Source organism: Lissotriton helveticus, chromosome 3_2, assembly GCF_964261635.1.
Source record: "Lissotriton helveticus chromosome 3_2, aLisHel1.1, whole genome shotgun sequence".
Classification (NCBI taxonomy): domain Eukaryota; kingdom Metazoa; phylum Chordata; class Amphibia; order Caudata; family Salamandridae; genus Lissotriton; species Lissotriton helveticus.
In genome coordinates this window covers 438,378,299-438,395,638 of record NC_136062.1, presented here as the reverse complement: position 1 = coordinate 438,395,638, position 17,340 = coordinate 438,378,299, and positions in this window count along the sequence as shown.

Here is a 17,340-nt window from a genome sequence, read left to right as displayed (position 1 = left end):
GTATCATGTGTCATGTAGTGTCATGTGTCATGTGATGTCATGTGTCATGTGTTGTCATGTGTCATGTGATGTCATGTGTCATGTGGTGTCATGTGTCATGTATCGTCATGTGTCATGTGTCAAGTGTTGTCATGTGATGTCATGTGTCATGTGGTGTCATGTGATGTCATGTGTCATGTGGTGTCATGTGATGTCATGTGGTGTCATGTGATGTCATGTGTCATGTGGTGTCATGTGATGTCATGTATCATGTGGTGTCATGTGGTGTCCTATGTCATGTATCGTCATGTGTCATGTGATGTCATGTGTCATGTGTTGTCATGTGGTGTCATGTGTCATGTGATGTCATGTGTCATATGGTGTCATGTGACGTCATGTGTTGTCAGTCATGTGGTGTCATGTGTCATGTGTCATGTGGTGTCATGTGTCATGTATCGTCAAGTGTCTTGTGATGTCATGTGTCATGTGTTGTCATGTGATGTCATGTGTCATGTGGTGTCATGTGTCATGTGATGTCATGTGTCATGTGGTGTCATGTGACATCGCGTGTTGTCAGTCATGTGGTGTCATGTGTCATCATGTGTCATGTATTGTCATATTGTGTCATGTGTCATGTGTCATGTATCGTCATGTGTCTTGTGATGTCATGTGTCATGTGGTGTCATGTGACGTCATGTGTTGTCAGTAATGTGGTGTCATGTGGTGTCATGTGTCATGTGGTGTCATGTGTCATGTGGTGTCATGTGTCATCAAGTGTCATGTGTTGTCATGTGTCATCACGTGTCATGTGTCATGTGGTGTCATGTGTCAAGTATCGTCATGTGTCATGTGATGTCATGTGTTGTCATGTGATGGCATTTGTCATGTGGTGTCAAGTGTCATGTATCGTCATGTGTCATGTGATGTCATGTGTCATGTGTTATCATGTGTCATGTAGTGTCAAGTGTCATGTGATGTCATGTGTCATGATGTGTCATGTGTCATCATGTGTCATGTGTTGTCATGTGGTATCATGTGTCATCACGTGTCATGTGTTGTCATTTGTCATGTGGTGTCATATGTCATGTAGTGTCATGTGATGTCATGTGTCATGTGGTGTCATGTGTCATCATGTGTCATGTGTTGTCATGTGGTGTCATGTGTCATCATGTGTCATGTGGGTCATGTGTCATGTGGTGTCATGTATCGTCATGGTGTCATGTGTCATGTGGTGTCATGTGTCATCAAGTGTCATGTGTTGTCATGTGTCATCATGTGTCATGTGTCATGTGGTGTCATGTGTCAAGTATCGTCATGTGTCATGTGATGTCATGTGTTGTCATGTGATGGCATTTGTCATGTGGTGTCAAGTGTCATGTATCGTCATGTGTCATGTGATGTCATGTGTCATGTGTTATCATGTGTCATGTAGTGTCAAGTGTCATGTGATGTCATGTGTCATGTGATGTCATGTGTCATGATGTGTCATATGTCATCATGTGTCATGTGTTGTCATGTGGTATCATGTGTCATCACGTGTCATGTGTTGTCATTTGTCATGTGGTGTCATATGTCATGTAGTGTCATGTGTCATGTGATGTCATGTGTCATGTGGTGTCATGTGTCATCATGACACATGACACCACATGCCAACACATGACACATGATGACACATGACACCACATGACACATGACATCACATGACACTTGACACTACATGACACATGATAACACATGACACATGACATCACATGACACATGACGATACATGACACTTGACACCACATGACAAATGCCATCACATGACAACACATGACATCACATGACACATGACAATACTTGACACATGACACCACATGACACATGACATGTGATGACACATGACAACACATGACACTTGATGACACATGACACCACATGACACATGACACCATGACGATACATGACACCACATGACACATGACCCACATGACACATGATGACACATGACACCACATGACAACACATGACACATGATGACACATGACACCACATGACACATGACATCACATGACACTACATGACATATGACACCACATGACAAATGACAACACATGACACGTGATGACACATGATACCACATGACAACACATGACACATGATGACACATGACACATCATGACACATGACATCACATGACACTTGACACTACATGACACATGATAACACATGACACATGACATCACATGACACATGACGATACATGACACTTGACACCACATGACAAATGCCATCACATGACAATACATGACATCACATGACACATGACGATACTTGACACATGACACCACATGACACATGACACGTGATGACACATGACAACACATGACACTTGATGACACATGACACCACATGACACATGACACCACATGACACATGACACCACATGACACCACATTACTGACAACACATGACGTCACATGACACCACATGACACATGACATCACAAGACACATGACGATACATGACACATGACACATGACACAATATGACAATACATGACACATGATGACACATGACACCACATGACTGACAACACATGATGTCACATGACACCACATGACACATGACATCACATGACACATGACACCACATGACACATGACATCACATGACAACACATGACACATGACATCACAAGACACTTGACGATACATGACACATGACACCACATGACACATGACACATGACACCACATGACACCACATGACTGACAACACATGACGTCACATGACACCATATGACACATGACATCACATGACACATGACACCACATGACAACACATGACACATGACATCACATGACACATGACGATACATGACACAGGACACATGACACCACATGACACCACATGATACATGACATCACATGACACCACATGACACATGACATCACATGACACCACATGACATCACATGACACATGACACCACATGCGACATGACATCACATGACACCACATGACACATGACATCACATGACAACACTTGACACATGACACATGATGATACATGACACATGACACCACATGACACATGACATCACATGACACATGACAACACATGACACATGACATCACATGACACATGACACTACATGACACATGATACCACATGACACATGACACTTGATGACACATTACACAATATGACAACACATGACACATGATGACACATGACACCACATGATACCACATGACTGACAACACATGAAGTCACATGACGCCACATGACACATGACATCACATGACACATGACACCACATGACAACACATGACACATGACATCACATGACACTTGACACCACATGACACATGACATCACATGACACATGACGATACATGACACCACATGACACATGACCCACATGACACGTGATGACACATGACACCACATGACAACACATGACACATGATGACACATGACACCACATGACACATGACATCACATGACACATGACACTACATGACATCACATGACAAATGACAACACATGTCACGAGATGACATATGATACCACATGACAACACATGACACATGATGACACATGACACATCATGACACATGACATCACATGACACTTGACACTACATGACACATGATAACACATGACACATGACATCACATGACACATGACGATACATGACACTTGACACCACATGACAAATGCCATCACATGACAACACATGACATCACATGACACATGACGATACTTGACACATGACACCACATGACACATGACACGTGATGACACATGACAACACATGACACTTGATGACACATGACACCACATGACACATGACACCACATGACACATGACACCCCATGACACCACATTACTGACAACACATGACGTCACATGACACCACATGACACATGACATCACAAGACACATGACGATACATGACACATGACACATGACACAATATGACAATACATGACACATGATGACACATGACACCACATGACTGACAACACATGATGTCACATGACACCACATGACACATGACATCACATGACACATGACACCACATGACACATGACATCACATGACAACACATGACACATGACATCACAAGACACTTGACGATACATGACACATGACACCACATGACACATGACACATGACACCATATGACACCACATGACTGACAACACATGACGCCACATGACACCATATGACACATGACATCACATGACACATGACACCACATGACAACACATGACACATGACATCACATGACACATGACGATACATGACACAGGACACATGACACCACATGACACCACATGATACATGACATCACATGACACCACATGACACATGACATCACATGACAACACATGACACATGACATCACATGACACATGACGTTACATGACACATGACACGTGATGACACATGACAACACATGACACTTGATGACACATGACACCACATGACACATGACACCACATGACACATGACACCACATGACACCACATTACTGACAACACATGACGTCACATGACACCACATGACACATGACATCACAAGACACATGACGATACATGACACATGACACATGACACCACATGACGACACATGACACTTGATGACACACAATACCACATGACAACACATGACACATGATGAAACATGACACCACATGACACATGACATAATATGACAACACATGACACATGATGACACATGACACCACATGACACCACATGACTGACAACACATGACGTCACATGACACATGACATCACATGACAACACATGACATCACATGACACATGACAAATGACACCACATGACACATGACATCACATGACACCATATGACACATGACATCACATGACAACACATGACATCACATGACACATGACACCACATGACACATGACATTACATGACAACACATGCCATCACATGACACATGACATCACATGACATCACATGACACATGACATCACATGACAACACATGATACCACATGACACATGACATCACATGACAACACATGACACATGACGATACATGACACATGATACCACATGACACATGACACCACATGACACATGACACGTGATGACACCACATGTCACATGATGACACATGACACCACATGACACATGACACCACATGACACATGACACCACACGACAACACATGACACATGACATCACATGACACATGACATCACATGACACCACATGACACATGATATCACATGACAACACATGATACCACATGACACATGACATCACATGACAACACATGACACATGACGATACATGACACATGATACCACATGACACATGACACCACATGACACATGACACGTGATGACACCACATGTCACATGATGACACATGACACCACATGACACATGACACCACATGACACATGACACCACACAACACATGACACATGACATCACATGACACATGACATCACATGACAACACATGACACATGACATCACATGACACATGACACATGACACCACATGACACATGAAACCACATGACACATACCACGTGATGACACATGACACCACATGACATCACATGACACATGACACCACATGACACATGACATCACATGACAACACTTGACACATGACATCACATGACACATGACGACACATGACACATGACACCACATGAAACCATATGACACATACCATGTGATGACACATGACACCACATGACAACACATGACACATGACGACACATGACACCTGACACATGACACCACATGACACATGACACCACATGACACCTGACATCACATGACAACACATGACACATGACATCACATGACACATGAAACTACATGACACATGACACCACATGACACATGACACGTGATGACACATGACACAATATGACAATACATGACACATGATGACACATGACACCACATGACTGACAACACATGACGTCACATGACACCACATGACACATGACATCACATGACACCACATGACATCACATGACAACACAAGACACATGACATCACAAGACACATGACGATACATGACACATGACACATGACACCACATGACACAAGACACCACATGACACATGACACGTGATGACACATGATACCACATGACAACACATGACACATGATGACACATGACACCACATGACACATGACATCACATGACACATACCACATGACACATGACATCACATGACAACACATGACATCACATGACACATGACACATGACACCACATGACACATGACATCACATGACACCACATGACACATGACATCACATGACAACACATGACATCACATGACACATGACACCACATGACACATGACATTACATGACAACACATGACATCACATGACACATGATACCACATGACACCACATGACACATGACATCATATGACAACACATGATACCACATGACACATGACATCACATGACAACACATGACACATGACGATACATGACACATGATACCACATGACACCACATGACACATGACACGTGATGACACCACATGTCATATGATGACACATGACACCACATGACACATGACACCACATGACACATGACACCACATGACAACACATGACACATGACATCACATGACACATGACATCACATGACACATACCACATGACACATGACATCACATGACAACACATGACATCACATGACACATGACACATGACACCACATGACACATGACATCACATGACACCACATGACACATGACATCACATGACAACACATGACATCACATGACACATGACACCACATGACACATGACATTACATGACAACACATGACATCACATGACACATGATACCACATGACACCACATGACACATGACATCATATGACAACACATGATACCACATGACACATGACATCACATGACAACACATGACACATGACGATACATGACACATGATACCACATGACACCACATGACACATGACACGTGATGACACCACATGTCATATGATGACACATGACACCACATGACACATGACACCACATGACACATGACACCACATGACAACACATGACACATGACATCACATGACACATGACATCACATGACACCACATGACACATGACATCACATGACAACACATGATACCACATGACACATGACATCACATGACAACACATGACACATGACGATACATGACACATGATACCACATGACACATGACACCACATGACACATGACACGTGATGACACCACATGTCACATGATGACACATGACACCACATGACACATGACACCACATGACACATGAAAGCACACGACAACACATGACACATGACATCACATGACACATGACATCACATGACAACACATGACACATGACATCACATGACACATGACATATGACACCACATGACACATGAAACCACATGACACATACCACGTGATGACACATGATACCACATGACAACACATGACACATGACATCACATGACACATGACACCACATGACACATGACACGTGATGACACATGACGTCACATGACACCACATGACACATGACATCACAAGACACATGACGATACATGACACATGACACATGACACCACATGACGACACATGACACGTGATGACACACAATACCACATGACAACACATGACACATGATGACACATGACACCACATGACACATGATAACACATGACACAATATGACAACACATGACACATGATGACACATGACACCACATGACACCACATGACTGACAACACATGACGTCACATGACACATGACATCACATGACAACACATGACATCACATGACACATGACACATGACACCACATGACACATGACATCACATGACACCACATGACACCACATGACACATGACATCACATGACAACACATGACATCACATGACACATGACACCACATGACACATGACATTACATGACAACACATGACATCACATGACACATGACATCACATGACACCACATGACACATGACATCACATGACACATACCACGTGATGACACATGACACCACATGAAAACACATGACACATGACATCACATGACACATGACACTACATGACACATGACACCACATGACATCACATGACACATGACACCACATGACACATGACATCACATGACAACACTTGACACATGACATCACATGACACATGACGACACATGACACATGACACCACATGAAACCATATGACACATACCATGTGATGACATATGACACCACATGACAACACATGACACATGACGACAAATGACACCTGACACATGACACCACATGACACATGACACCACATGACACCTGACATCACATGACAACACATGACACATGACATCACATGACACATGACACTACATGACACATGACACCACATGACACATGACACATGATGACACATGACACAATATGACAATACATGACGCATGATGACACATGACACCACATGACTGACAACACATGACGTCACATGACACCACATGACACATGACATCACATGCACATGACCCCACATGACACATGACATCACATGACAACACAAGACACATGACATCACAAGACACATGACGATACATGACACATGACACATGACACCACATGACACAAGACACCACATGACACATGACACGTGATGACACATGATACCACATGACAACACATGACACATGATGACACATGACACCACATGACACATGACATCACATGACACATGATACCACATGACACATGACATCACATGACAACACATGACATCACATGACACATGACACATGACACCACATGACACATGACATCACATGACACCACATGACACATGACATCACATGACAACACATGACATCACATGACACATGACACCACATTACACATGACATTACATGACAACACATGACATCACATGACACATGACATCACATGACACCACATGACAAATGACATCACATGACAACACATGATACCACATGACACATGACATCACATGACAACACATGATGATACATGACACATGATACCACATGACACATGACACCACATGACACATGACACGTGATGACACCACATGTCACATGATGACACATGACACCACATGACACATGACACCACATGACACATGACACCACATGACAACACATGACATATGACATCACATGACACATGACATCACATGACACCACATGACACATGACATCACATGACAACACATGATACCACATGACACATGACATCACATGACAACACATGACACATGACGATACATGACACATGATACCACATGACACATGACACCACATGACACATGACACGTGATGACACCACATGTCACATGATGACACATGACACCACATGACACATGACACCACATGACACATGACACCACACAACACATGACACATGACATCACATGACACATGACATCACATGACAACACATGACACATGACATCACATGACACATGACACATGACACCACATGACACATGAAACCACATGACACATACCACGTGATGACACATGACACCACATGACAACACATGACACATGACATCACATGACACATGACACTACATGACACATGACACCACATGACATCACATGACACATGACACCACATGACACATGACATCACATGACAACACTTGACACATGACATCACATGACACATGACGACACATGACACATGACACCACATGAAACCATATGACACATACCATGTGATGACATATGACACCACATGACAACACATGACACATGACGACAAATGACACCTGACACATGACACCACATGACACATGACACCACATGACACCTGACATCACATGACAACACATGACACATGACACTACATGACACATGACACCACATGACACATGACACATGACACGTGATGACACATGACACAATATGACAATACATGACACATGATGACACATGACACCAAATGACTGACAACACATGATGTCACATGACACCACATGACACATGACATCACATGACACATGACACCACATGACACATGATATCACATGACAACACAAGACACATGACGTCACAAGACACATGACGATACATGACACATGACACATGACACCACATGACACAAGACACCACATGACACATGACACGTGATGACACATGATACCACATGACAACACATGACACATGATGACACATGACACCACATGACACATGACATCACATGACACATGATACCACATGACACATGATACCACATGACACATGACATCACATGACAACACAACGTAGGTTTTTCTGGCGCCCCGGTTAGAAATCCGATTTCTGACCCTTTATCTCTTTCTGTTGGTCCTTGTGAATTCGAAGCACCCCTTATTTTGACAACAGGTTGTGGTGAAAATTTGCTAGGATTAGATTTGCTAAAAAGATTGTATGCGACTTTGTACTGTTCTCCCTCAGGAGTACAACTGACTTTACGTAAGAAAGTGGTTTCTCCCATATATTTGTCGAGAAATACGCTTCCAGCAGAATTGTCACTTCTTCCAGATATTCTTTGGGCTACTGGTCCGAATGATGTAGGTCTTTTAGAAATTCCACCATATGTTGTAACATTGAAGTCGAATGTCAAAATGCCACGAATTCCCCAATACAGAATATCCAATGAGGGCGAAAAAGCTTTGCTAGCGATTGTTTACGAGTTGATTGAGAAAGACGTAATTGAAGAAACACGAGGAAATGTTTGCAATAGTCCTGTTCTGCCTGTTTTAAAACGAACTGACCCTTCTCAGCCACCTGTGTATAGATTCGTGATTGATCTTAGGGAAGTAAATAAGATAGTGGTGCCACAATTCCCAGTTGTCCCCGACATTACAACATTATTGACTATGATTCCAGCATCCGCATCCTGGTTTTCGGTGATTGACCTGAAGAATGCTTTCTTCAGTATCCCGATTGCTGAGGAAAGCAGGGATATTTTTTCCTTTAGTTTAGGTGGTCGCAGTTTTCGCTTTAAACGCGCTCCTCAAGGCTACTGTGAGAGCCCCTCAATATACAGTCAAGCTCTGAAAAGCCAGCTCGACGCGATGGTTTTGCCCAAAGGTTCCACTCTCGTACAGTACGTGGACGATTTGCTCATAGCCGCGGATACTGAGAAAATATGTAAAATGGCCACATTGGCACTACTGCGTCATCTATGTGATCTACATCACAAGGTGTCACTTTCCAAGCTCCAATATTGCCGACAAGAAGTGACCTACTTAGGTCATCTCTTATCGAAGGAGGGAAGGAAACTGACCCCAGAAAGAATTCAGGCAATAGCAAAATTAAATGTGCCAAGAACGCAGAGAGAAGTACGCGCTTTCTTGGGCATTACATCGTACTGTAGACAGTGGATTCCAAATTTTTCGTTATTAGCCAAACCTTTATTGGCACTAACGTGTACAAATACACCCAATCCCATTCCTTGGTCTGATGAGTGTCAGAAAAGTTTTCTCGAATTGCGCACAGCATTATGTTCGGCCCCTGTGTTAGGTAACCCCAACTACAGTAAACCTTTCACATTATACGTCCACGAGAAGGAGGGTTGTGCATTGTCTGTGCTGACTCAGTTATACGGAGATAGACAACGGCCATGCGCCTATTTTTCGTCAACTTTGGATCCGGTAGCACGAGCATTGCCAAGTTGTCTAAGGGCCACAGCAGCAGCAGCTGTTTCTATTCGACAGTCTGCAGGTCTAGTAATGAATAATACACTAATCGTGATGGTTCCGCATGCAGTAGACACATTGTTAAATAGGACCAAGACACAGCACTTAACTAATGCTCGACTGTCCAGTTACGAATTGACGCTACTAGCAAGCCATGTGCACATCAAAAGGTGCAGTACTCTGAACATAGCCACATTGTTACCAATTGCTGAGGAATCGGATGCTTCAGAACAGCACGATTGCTTCCTCAGAACGGAGGAAGAGACGAAAGGGAGAGTTGATCTATTCGATACTCCTCTCGCTGAATGTGATGGTACATTATGGGTGGATGGTTCATGCTTTAAACTCCCAAATGGTAACGTGACTACAGCGTATGCTGTCACAACTCTGCACACAATCGTTGAAACTGCGCGAATACCACATGGTTCGGCTCAAGCCGCCAAACTCGTGGCGTTAACGAGAGCATGTGTGTTATCAAAAGGAATGAAAGTGACTGTCTATACCGAGGCATTAGTCAGAAGTTCCACGCTGCAAATCACCCCCAATCAGCTGGATTAGTGGAATGTTACAATGGCACGCTTAAACTTAAATTGGCCAAAATCCAAGCGAGCACGGGTCTTAAATGGCCCGACGCTCTACCTTTAGCACTCCTATCCACCAGAATGACTGTGCATTCGCGAATGAAACTCAGCCCCTATGAAATAATCTTTGGTCGGCCAGCCAACATATGGGGAGTGCTTAGGCCCACGAAGTTTAGCGAGCTGCAACACCCCATTTTGCTCGACTATCTGTATGAATTGACGGCTAAATTGCGTGTTTTATATCAACAGGTCCACAACACCTTGCCTCCGGTTTCCGAGACACCGGGTCACTCCATTGACCCTGGCTCCTGGGTTCTGGTCAAGAATTTCCAGAGGACAAGGAACGACCAGCCCAGATGGACCGGACCACACCTCGTCCTCCTGTCTACAAGGTCGACCGTTAAAGTGGAGGGGAAGGCCAATTGGGTCCACGGGATCCATTGTAAGAAAATACCTTTCCCTCTGCCACATGACCAATGGGTCCGGACAGGAGGCACTGACTCAAAGCGCACAACTGATGAACGCGTAAAAGAAGCTAAACGTGATTGTGACAGTAAGAACATTTTTCAAGAAACTACGCCGCCATCAGAACAATTGAACTCTGTGGAACCTGAGCTACTATTTCCGGACCAGACAGCACCCGGGAAAAGACGCTGTAACTTGCGGCCGAGAAAAACAGACTAAAGTAAAAGTGATTTATTTTTTTGATCCGAGAGAAAAACCTGTGGACTAATAAAATAATACGTTTTTCCTTCCAAAATGCTATTTTGAAAGTGCAGATTCTCCCATCTAGGTAACTTGCTTATTTTTGTTTTTTTTGAACCGCCATCCGGGTTCCGCTGCTAGGGTCGCGGTTGATAAAAGACTTTTGGGTGCAGCTGACAACAATAGGTTGCTGGTTCCAGTTGGTCGAAGGGAGCCACCCTAGACTGACGGAAGCATCCTTTAGCAGAAACAACCTACCGCCGCGGGCAGCACCTTAGAGAGGATGGAGTTTCCTGATGTGGAGAGAACTGCCAAACAAATGAACTTTAAGCAGAGACTTTTGAAAACAATGAGAAAGAACATTTTTATAATGATGTGTATTTTTATGCTATTTAGCGTAATGGTGTTTTTGATAAGCTATGTTTTATTCTCTTCTCATATGACATTCACGCCTACTACATCGCCCATACCTCCCCCTACCGTTTCCTCTCATTCTTTCCCCTCTTTGCCTGACCACGAATCAAATAGGAGATTAGAGTTCATTAATAACTCCTTCGTTCAGCTATTACACCAACACTAACTTGTAATGAACACAACCAACTGTTGGGTGTGTGGTCTCATGCCCCACACCACGGATAGAGGTATCCCCTATTTGGTCCTGCCATTTAGTCACAATGGGTCAGTATTGGCATATAGGACAATGTTCATATATGCACGAGAAATCCAACCCCTACGTTCTGTAAAAGACAACCTCAAGACTAGCGCCCTAGTGAAGGGTATAGTTGACATGATCAAGGTAGTAACTTCTTACGAAGATACCCCGGATGATGAGATACTTGCATATGTAGGTTGGAATGTGACCGGATATGGCACTACATTAAGTGAGAAACAGCAAGCCAAGAGATCGTCCCCTATCTGGATCGTACCCCATCAGGGTCACCTGTGTCTGCAAGGTATTGGTAGGAATACCAGAGCTCAGCTAGGGAAGAGTGTCTGCACAGAAACGTACGTTTTTGGATCTCAGACTTCCCCTGCCTTTTTAGCCGCTAAGGGTACTTATTTCATCTGCCACGATAGAGCCTATACATGGTTGCCCCCTGACTTCTCGGGCTCATGTTTTGTTTCATTCCTGTTACCTCCCACCTACACAGCAGCGGCGGATTACCATCGGACAAGGGTAGTTAGAGGTGTTTTGAGTAAAGAAGACACTGCGGGTCAAGAATTTGGTGACTTTGCAATGGGTATTCTGCCGTTCTGGGGAGCCATGGTTAACAGCAGAAACATAAGGCAATTGACAAGGGTAGTTGAATCCACCGTGATTGAAACTGCCGGTGCCCTTAGTAACCTGACTGCTGAGCTCCAGTCGGATCGACTGATGACCCTTCAGAACCGGGTCGCTTTGGATGTAATACTTGCGGACCGGGGTGGAGTATGCAAATTGATCCAGTCCAGTTGTTGCATTTTTATTCCAGATAATGCTCCAACAGTGTACGGGGCCATCTCCAAACTACATAAGATTTCCGAATCTATTCATGTGGATAAAGGAGATTGGTCATTAATGGGATGGTTCTGGGGACTGATATCTGCCTGGGGATGGAAAATTCTGATGGTCATTGGGATGGTCTTAGCCATTCTTTTCCTGTTCTGTCTATGCATACAGTGTGCTCCTGCAATATGTGGCCTCTGTGCTACATCATGTGTAAGGAAGCCTGTGTCAAGACATGAGCTCAGCACTAGAATGATGTTGCAGCAACATCTCAATGACTTTAGGAATATAGATCTGGACTCAGATTAACATGAGGATAGATTAATTGCCTATGTAAGGGCAAAAGGAGGGTCTGTGGTTCTGAAAAATGTGGATCCGTAATAGTACCGGACTCGAGAATAAAAACTTCGTCGAAATAGGACGAATTTGGTATCAAAAGACCGGAAATGACGAGTACATCAAGTACATGTATTTTCGGTATATTCGGGTGACAGTTTCACCTCGAAATCGTCATTTACCTTCTGAACCCTTAGTTGCATGTTGCCCTCTACATAGGCCTTAATCCAGTCGAATTTGATTCCACAAGGACACATACTCCTTATTCGACTTCTTCCTGACCCCAGTACAAGTTAGAACCATTGCCCCAGGCCGAGCTCGTTAGGTCAGTTCCCTCCCAGTGGCCAAGCAAGATAGTATCTAGGCCCAACCGGCCATAAAGCCATTTCAGCACGCACACCTGCCATATCTCGCTCACATCTTTGTTCACTCCTTTTTCTCACTTATTTTATGGTGGGGAGGTGACCATTTTTATTAGGGGTCCAGCGATATCTGATGAAATGTTGGGCCTTGCCGGATGATTTGTTACGGGCAGCACGACGTGAAATATGTACATGTCATCATGACTCTGCTTTCTTTTTGTAATCAGTAACCATAAATGAAATACCACGCACCCAAGGAATGTTTCGCCAAAGGGTAAATATTGTGTAGTAGAAGAGAAGCCTAACTTTGTGAAAGTGTGCAGTCTCCTGAATATACTGGTATTGTACTTCTAGGACCCTGTCACCTTGGTTGCAGCCAATAAAACGAATCTTTGACTTCACCTGGAAGACTCTGAAGTTTCTGTGGGTCTGACTCAGGAGAACCCGAGGTCTTTGGTGTGTTGATCCCCTGGCACCGCTGGGTTACCGGTTCGGTACCGGTTATCATGTGTCATGTGTTGTCATGTGGTATCATGTGTCATCACGTGTCATGTGTTGTCATTTGTCATGTGGTGTCATATGTCATGTAGTGTCATGTGTCATGTGATGTCATGTGTCATCATGTGTCATGTATTGTCATATTGTGTCATGTGTCATGTGTCATGTATCGTCATGTGTCTTGTGATGTCATGTGTCATGTGGTGTCATGTGACGTCATGTGTTGTCAGTAATATGGTGTCATGTGGTGTCATGTGTCATGTGGTGTCATGTGTCATGTGGTGTCATGTGTCATCAAGTGTCATGTGTTGTCATGTGTCATCACGTGTCATGTGTCATGTGGTGTCATGTGTCAAGTATCGACATGTGTCATGTGATGTCATGTGTTGTCATGTGATGGCATTTGTCATGTGGTGTCAAGTGTCTTGTATCGTCATGTGTCATGTGATGTCATGTGTCATGTGTTATCATGTGTCATGTAGTGTCAAGTGTCATGTGATGTCATGTGTCATGTGGTGTCATGTGTCATCATGTGTCATGTGTTGTCATGTGGTGTCATGTGTCATCACGTGTCATGTGGGTCATGTGTCATGTGGTGTCATGTATCGTCATGTGTCATGTGATGTCATGTGTCACGTGGTGTCAAATGTCATGTGATGTCATGTGTCATGTGTTGTCATGTGGTGTCATGTGTCATGTGATGTCATGTGTCATGTGGCGTCATGTGACTTCGTGTGTTGTCAGCCATGTGGTATCATGTGGTGTCATGTGTCATCATGTGTCATGTGTTGTCATATTGTGTAATGTGTCATCAAGTGTCATGTGTCATGTGGTATCATGTGTCATGTAGTGTCATGTGTCATGTGATGTCATGTGTCATGTGTTGTCATGTGTCATGTGATGTCATGTGTCATGTGGTGTCATGTGTCATGTATCGTCATGTGTCATGTGTCAAGTGTTGTCATGTGATGTCATGTGTCATGTGGTGTCATGTGATGTCATGTGTCATGTGGTGTCATGTGATGTCATGTGGTGTCATGTGATGTCATGTGTCATGTGGTGTCATGTGATGTCATGTATCATGTGGTGTCATGTGGTGTCCTATGTCATGTATCGTCATGTGTCATGTGATGTCATGTGTCATGTGTTGTCATGTGGTGTCATGTGTCATGTGATGTCATGTGTCATATGGTGTCATGTGACGTCATGTGTTGTCAGTCATGTGGTGTCATGTGGTGTCATGTGTCATGTGTCATGTGGTGTCATGTGTCATGTATCGTCAAGTGTCTTGTGATGTCATGTGTCATGTGTTGTCATGTGATGTCATGTGTCATGTGGTGTCATGTGTCATGTGATGTCATGTGTCATGTGGTGTCATGTGACATCGCGTGTTGTCAGTCATGTGGTGTCATGTGTCATCATGTGTCATGTATTGTCATATTGTGTCATGTGTCATGTGTCATGTATCGTCATGTGTCTTGTGATGTCATGTGTCATGTGGTGTCATGTGACGTCATGTGTTGTCAGTAATGTGGTGTCATGTGGTGTCATGTGTCATGTGGTGTCATGTGTCATGTGGTGTCATGTGTCATCAAGTGTCATGTGTTGTCATGTGTCATCACGTGTCATGTGTCATGTGGTGTCATGTGTCAAGTATCGTCATGTGTCATGTGATG